Raw genomic sequence first — 8,403 nt, forward strand, 5'->3', positions numbered from 1 at the left:
AAAAAAAATGTTCCTTATTATAGCACTGGTTTCTTACAAGTTTGGATACGCACACAAGTAATATACGCTCCTTGTACTCTCGTAACTTCGCCGCCAATATGATCGCTGTGCGCGTGCGCCCCTACATGCCTCCACCGGTGCATGATGAGGCAGATGTTTTCGAAAACGAACAGGAGGATCAGGTAAAAATTTAATAAAGGTTTTTTCCATGCTAAGTAGCTTGCTGTGAACTCCTTATTAGAATAGACAGACGGCAACGTTCACCCAGATTAACGGCACAGTTGATCTGACCAAACTTGCACTCTGCCTTCGTAGGGCTCTGATTTCAAACGAAAGAGCGCCAGAGATATGCATAGATATGCCCTTCCATCCCATGTATACATAATTCAGATTTCTGCGCAAGTTGACAATCTCCTTCAGTACATTGTGGTGTTGCTCTCACTACTACTATGGGTGATAGCGAGGAACCGCATACTGCAAGATCTCAATAGAGGTGGCGTCAAAGTTGTGGCGTACGCGGGTGATGTTTTAATAGCAGCTACAGGTCCGTTCCTTTGAACCATTAGCGATATACTTGAAAGAACCCTGGGAAGGCTATACGCCTGGGTTGCGAGAATCGGCCTTAATGTGAATCCAGCCAAGGCACAACAGCGGAAGGTATCTTGGAGTCGTGCTGGATAGCAAACAGAAGGCCTACATATCATTACACATACATGAGAATCTTCAGCAGAAACTGGGGACTGAAACTTAATCTTGTGATGCGAATGTATACCGCCATCATAAGACGAATCCTAACATACAGTGCTTTGGTCTGGTGGTCCGAACTAAGCAAACAATATCATGTCAGCAAATTAAGAAGCATGCAAAGGGCAGCAAACACAGGAGTAACAGGTGCACTAAGATCCTACCCGACGAAAGCGCTAAATGTTATCCTAAATCTAATCCCTATTGATCTTCGCCTGAAAAAAAGTGGTTAGGAAATCGGTGGTCAGACTAAGAGAGTCTTGCCTTTGGGGGACTACACACTTCGGACATGGGTTGATCATGTATGAAATGAATTAAGTAGGACGACAGACAATATGCTAGGCTAGTTGGACTTCAGCTGCAACGTGCAGATATGATTTCCATCCAGAAAAGACTGGAGAAGAGACCGAGTGGGCGGCCGAGTGGCTATATCGCTATACACCGACGGATACAAGACGGATTGCGGTGAGGGAGCTGGAGTCTACTACGAGGAACTCGATGTTCCTCGATTGGGAAAAGCAGAAGTTGTAGAGAACTTAGAAGCCTGTAAAATCCTAGGCAATTGAGTCGCGTATAAGAGTAAAGTAACAATATGTGCTGTCGCTAGGCGGCACCGGTGACCAAATGTAACCTAGCTAGGGAAAGCAAAGCTCTCTGAACTCAGTGTCTTAGTCAACTACCGTCTGGAGCCGGTTTGAATGAATACGAAGCGGTGGAACTATGTTATCCTCTTGGAATAGTCTAAAGGGAGATTACTTTGCATTTCCTTGAAGTGACTAGACGCAGGTGGTCAGTTATACAGACATTTAAGACATCGGGAAAACAATGACCTGACTACAACAGGACAAATACAATGAACCTGCTTAACAGATGAAACCCAAAGGTGTTCAGGCAAATATGCGGCAAAAGGCCAAAGCAAAATAAAGCCTTTCATGGACACAACGACGTCCATCCTCATTTATGATAGCGAAATATGGGCAGACGCGCGAAGAGCTGAAAAGAGAAGGAAAGTACTGCCCGCCGTACAAAGAACAACTGCTTTTAGGGTGGCCTCAGCATACCGGAAAGTCTCAGAGGCTGCAATCCAAGAGATAAGTGGTACATTGCCTATATATTTGGCAGCAAAGAAGTGGCAAATGAAGTGGAACCTACAACCGGCCACAAACACAGGGGAAACATCGCGAGAAATATAAACGCAAACTCAATCACTATGGCAGACGCAATGGAGCGAAGAGAAGCAAGGCAGATGGAATGCAAGACTCATTCTAGAAATAAAAAAATGGATGTCATGTGGCCACGGCTATTTTCCGAATCCTGCTAGCAACAAAACATTCGGTCTAAGTTAGTTTAGATTTTAGAAGGTGTTGCGTGAAAAAAATTTTGAATGATCTCTGCCTTTGCTAATTACATAGTCTCTAAAAGCTATCTAAGTAATGCACACTATAGAAGTTTTGGCCTCTGGCTTAGCTAGTTAAAAGTCTTAATTTTCCTCTGGGACCCAATTTAAACATTTAACAATTTTTTGGATATCTATTTCTAAAGTTATTTCTTGTCTTTGTATTTGACTCACAGATAATTACCATTCGCAGTAAATTACTCTACGATGCTATTGTATTATATTTCAATGCTTTACGACGCCAAATTCGAAACTTACACTACCAAGCGCCTAAAGTGCGCTGTCATCGAGGGTATTGGCGTACAGGCTTGGAGCTTTTGGATCAGATGAAACTTGTGAGTAACAAAATTTTGAAAACTGCTAAACTTCCACTTGACTTTGCAAAAGTTTCATTGTGAGCTTTGGTGTCGCTCTAACAGTTCTACGCCAGGTGAAAGCTCTAAAAACTTTTTTTAGCTTTGAACTTGCTATTCTTTGAAGTTTTTAAATCAATATTGCCGTACGTTCTTATAGCTGACATCTCGTAATGTAACGCCACCCTATAAGACACAAAAAAATGCAGTTAAACAAATATGGTGAACGTGAAGAGTTTAATTTGGAAATTTACAATCCAATGGTGGAACGTATTACACATATTTGGAATAAAAATAAAAACCTAGTTGCTTTCGAAGATTTGGTAGAAGCAAAAGAAATGAAGAAACAAAAATACAATGAGGTAGAAGATTTTACGCCCAAACGTGTGAAGTATACAGTAGCGACACGTATCGGAGAACCTTACTTTATGTGGCGGTGAGTGAAAGCTTTATTGATTAAACATGATGCGTGGTAAAATTTGGAAGGGTGGAAGCTTGAAACGTATTTTATCCATTTTTGTACAGTCAAGAACCGGAGGGTGTTCACTATGAGGGCAATGAACGCTTTGAGGGCTACGCTGTGGATCTAATTTACAGTCTGGCACAGCAGTGCAAGTTCGATTTTGTCTTTGAGCCAGTGCCAGATAATAATTATGGCAGTTACGATCCGATAACTGATGAGTGGAATGGCATTATACGCCAATTGATTGACAATGTGAGTATACATGTGTCCTTACGATTAAGAAGAAAATACTACAACCAGTTCTTAAATTATTTAATCTTGCTTCTCTAGAATGCACAAATTGGCATTTGCGACTTAACTATCACGCAGGCGCGTCGAAGTGTGGTGGATTTTACGGTGCCTTTCATGCAACTTGGTGTTAGTATTCTATTCTACAGAGAACCACCACCACCAAAGAATCTTTTCGGCTTTCTTTCCCCATATTCTTTGGATGTTTGGATCTATCTGTTGGTGGCTATTATGATAACGGCGTTGGTTTTGGTAGTGGTGGGTCGGTAAGTGTGGTGAATATCTGAGAAAGGAATGAATAATTCGAAACATTTTCATCTTCAATTTCTTCGCAGCGTCTCACAACTCGACTGGTTAAGCCCAATTCCACATGATCCTGATCCCGCTGAAGTGGAGAATATTTGGAATTTATCTAATTCGCTCTGGTTGAATATTGGTTCGATTCTGAATCAGGGCTGTGATATACTGCCGAAGTGAGTTAGTGAGTTGTATGCTTGGTATTCCTGTACTTGAATACTTGAAATTGAAAACTTTTTTGTGATTGGAAGAGTGGACATAATTTATTTGTAATTAAAAAAGTGGACATATATTTTTTGTGAAATAGCAAATTGAAATTTATTTGCAGGTAATTTAAGAATTGGCCATACGATTTTTGGTAATTAAAAAATTGGACATACATTCGTGCAAAATAAAAATTGGGCATAGATTTTTGTAAAATAAAAATTGGAAACTTTTTAGGTACTCTAAAAATTGGACATCACTTTTTGGTAATTTTCAAACTGAACATGAATTTTTGATAATTTAGAAACTGACATAATTTTTGGGTTTTTAAAAATTGAATATAAAATGTTTTTTGTAATTAAAAAACTCTACATAAATTATTGTATATTTTTGGTCATTTAAAACTGGAAATAATATTTTATTTTTTAATTGGTCAGAATTTTTGGCAATCTGAGAGGTATTTTTGTTTAGTTATTTAATAATTGGACCAATATTTTTTAAAGTAAAAACTGGCATTATTTTAAGGTTATCTACTGAACATAATATTGGTCATATTAAAACACGAAATAATTTTTTGGTTTTTAAAAATTCGACATAAAATATTTGGAAAATAAAAAAATTTTAAACATTTTTGAAAAAGATGGACATAATCCTTAGGTAATCAAAATGTTTAGTCATTGAAAACCCGATTTTTTTTGTTTTCAAAAATACGACATCCAATTTTGGTAATTAAAATTATTGTAAATTTTATTGACGCAATTTTTAGGCAGCTTAAATAGCACACATAAGTTTTTGGTCATATAAAAATTTGAAATAATTTTTTGGTTTTTAAAAATCGGGCATAAAGGTTTTGGGAACTACATATATTGTCAATTTTTTATACGTTATTTTTAGACAATTTAAATAGTACACATACATTTTTGGTAGTTTAAAAACTGGAAATAGTTTTGTGGTTTTCAAAAATTGGACATCAAGTGGCTAGAAATCTGAGAAGGATAACATCTTTTGTTATTTTAAATTTGGACATAAATTTTTGGCAAGAAAAACTGAACATAATTTTAAGGTAATATAAAAAGTAGACATACCTTTTTTGGGAGTTTTCAACCAGGAAATAATTTTTGGTTTTTTAGATATTAGACATAAAATTTTTGGCTATTAAAAATTGGACATAATATTTTAAAATTTTAAAACTGTACATGCGTTTTTTTTTGATATAAAGACTTATTTGTTTTTGTTGTTGAATATAATATATAAACTTAAGATAATTTTTTGGTATTTTAATAGCTGGACATACATTATTGTAAAAGTACTTTTGTAATTTAAAAACCATATAAAACTTTTAATCAGTTAAAACTTTGGACATATATGTTTAATAATGTAAAACTTGAATTTGTGGATAGTTTGATTATGTGGCATTTGGTGAATACATTTTTGATCTTTTAAAAATTTGACATCATTTTTTTGGTAATTCGGACATAAATTGTTAGTTGGACAAAAATGTTTGGTAATGCCAAACTGGACATTTAAAAACGATGCATACATTTTCAGGAATATGAAAACTGGACATTCATTTTTTGGTAATTTTAAACCTGGACATAAATTACTGATTATTTTAAAACTGGAAATTAATTTATGATCATTAATATTTAAGAATTCGAATCAGACCATATGAAAGTGGGACATAAAATTAATGTCACACAAATTAATGGACATAAATTTTGTGGTATTTTTATTGAACTTTTCAATGTTACTTTTATTTATATCTAGTCTCCTAATTAGTAAAAAATTATGTCCACTTTTGACCACACTAAAAGATTGTCTCTACTTTAACTTTCAAGTGATCATTCTTTTTTCTTATATATATTTTTTGTTTTCAATCTCTCACACACTTCAGAGGTCCCGCAATGCGTTTGTTCACCGCATTTTGGTGGATCTTCTCACTTCTACTCTCTCAGACTTATATCGCCAAATTGGCGGCCTTCATTACTGCTTCCAAAATGGAAAGTTCCATAACAAATTTACATGGTCTCATCGATCAGAATAAGATACAGTTTGGCATGCTAAAGGGTGGTAGCACATCGTTTTTATTCTCGGAATCGAATGAATCTGAATATCGGCTGGCTTGGAACAAGATGGTTGCCATGAAACCAGATGCCTTCACGTCGAATAACAGAGAGGGTGTGGATCGTGTGAAACGTAGTCGTGGCCGTTATGCGTACCTCTTGGAGACCACCACGCTACAATACTACCTGAATCTAAATTGTGAATTGAAACAGATTGGCGAACCATTTAATGAAAAGCATTACGGCATTGCGGTGCCGTTGAGTAAGTGAAGGGTTAAACTCATTATTTTGAAAAAAAGAGTTGAATATACCTACCTATCTCACTCTAATTATTTCTCTCCTCTACACTTCTCTTCCCTCACTTTTGCGCTCTCCAAAAAAGATGCGCCCTTTCGCTCTAACCTTAGTGTGGGCATTTTGAAACTCAGCGAGAAGGGCGAATTGTATAAAATGAAACGTAAATGGTTTACCACAAACGAGACGAACTGCGATGTTGATTTGGACGAAGACGCTGATAATGGCCAGTACACAATGGAATCGGTGGGTGGTTTATTTATAGTTCTAATCGGTGGCATACTGGTTTCCATATTAATTGGCATATTCGAGTTCCTTTGGAACGTTGAGCAGATTTCAGTGAAAGAAAAGGTACTACTTAAGTTATTTGCTTAAATTTGTAGTATAAATATGTACTCAGTGTTAAAATATTTTCATTACAGCTACCAACAATGGTCATTTTCAAGGCTGAGCTGAAGTTCTTCCTACGCTTCTGGCAGACACGCAAGCCTTTGCGCACTTATGCAGAGAGTCGTGGCTCAACATCGACTGGTTACTCATCTTTTGAGCAAACTGCAAGTACTTCGACTGCCAAGAAGAAAAGGAAGAAGAAATCGAAGAAAATTCACGAGCAATGAGCGGGGCTGGCGGGGGTTCGAGGTGGGGGTTTGTTGGATAGTTATTGCTTAAATAAATAAATTTTTGAATAAATACAAAAATCTACAGCTGGCGAAGTGATTTATTGGAAATGTCAAACATTTCTCAAGGTCTCAGGCATTTGTGGTCCCGAAAGCATTTTGTATTTAGGGTAGGTCTTCTTCGAGACTTTAAATTGCTGAAAGGATGGCGGTAGAGCATCTTAGGCATACGATGATCATCAGTTATTCGGCTCGTTCGAAAGAGCACTCGACTTTTAAATAGAGCTGGTACCAGTTTGTGGCTTGGTTATACAAACTTACATATCGCCTCTATTCCTTACAATGTTTTTCTGGAACACTCAAAAATTAGAGTTCGGTATTATCGCTTACCGTATATTCGGCTAGTTGTTAGTGGTATATGTTGCCATCAGTTCCGACGGCTCTGGATCTGACCTATTCAAAGCCGGCGGCGAAGAGCTAGCAAGGCACATGTACCAGCTGTTAAGTAGAATTTGGTCTGCTAATTACATGTCCGAAGATTGCAGTCTCGGTGTAATTTGCCGGCAAGGAGGATACTACCGCTTGCGTTAACTATCGCGGAATAAACTGTCTGAAGCTTGACGGAAGGGTTAGTGCAAAAGTCTTTTTCAAGGAGCTCTTCATCAGCCATAAATTTAGGCTTCCAGATCAGGCGGAGGTTGCTGCTATTATGGAAGCAATCGATTGTCTGCTGTTAGGCGCGATGACGGTAAGGCAAGTTCATATCTACTCGAACAGTCAGGCGGCAATCAGGGCACTGGGCTAACTTACGGTATGCTCGGAGCTTGTAGAGGAATGCCTTAATTCGCTTCCGATAGCGTCGGAATATTACTTGGTCAGACTTGTTTGGGTGCCACGCCATAGAGTTAACGCAGGAAATTGTGCGGCTGATGAACTGGCCAGAGGCGGTAGCCTTGAGGAATGATCGCTTAGAAGAGAGATGGTGGGAGTCCTCTTGACCACTTGTGGACTTCTTTTGGAAAGATGGGTCTCGGGTCAACTCAGCGAACGCTGGAGGAAAACAAAGACAGGTGCTACGGCGAGATATTTCTGGCCGGGGATGGACCGTGGGCTGTCTAGGGATCTCTTTAAGCTCGCGAAGTCAGATATCTCGATTCTACTGAGTCAAATGATAGGCCATTGTTGTTTCGGGGTTCATGCAGTGAGATAATAATATTTTAGACATACAGCCGTATTCTAAGAAAGTCACCTCAAAGCTTGCCGCTCAAAAAATATGCCGCTACAATTCAATTTTTTAAATTTTTGTGCATTTTTCTAGCACTCAAAATCGAATTTTTTGTGACACATTTCTCGGCGCACTTGAAATCACAACAGTGATGAGCTAAGTTTTGTGGCTCTGTTAGAATAGAGGGGTTAATGTCAACTTAAACCTCTCCCGTTCGCCATATTCTTCAAAAATATTTTATGAAATTTGTTAATTAAATGGATCTCGAATTTGAAATTTGTAAAAAAAGGCGGCAATCCTAACAAAAACAAAATTTCGAAACTAGACTGCTTTACATCTCTCTTGCGATAGATTTATTAAAATAAATATATATGTATATTTTTTCTAGTTTGTTAAATTAATTTTGAATTTATAAACAAGTGGCAACACTAACCGAAAACAGTTCTGAAATAAATCTGT

General features: G+C 37.5%; 1 pseudogene; it reads left to right on the forward strand.

The window, feature by feature from the left end:
* The first annotated feature begins 32 nt into the window (after window positions 1–32).
* On the forward strand, window positions 33–6,729 carry LOC118755740 (annotated as a pseudogene).
* The last annotated feature ends 1,674 nt before the right edge of the window (window positions 6,730–8,403 follow it).

The sequence above is a fragment of the Rhagoletis pomonella genome, unplaced genomic scaffold (assembly GCF_013731165.1).
Source record: "Rhagoletis pomonella isolate Grant_MI unplaced genomic scaffold, Rhpom_1.0 Rhpom_scaffold_07168, whole genome shotgun sequence".
NCBI lineage: Eukaryota > Metazoa > Arthropoda > Insecta > Diptera > Tephritidae > Rhagoletis > Rhagoletis pomonella.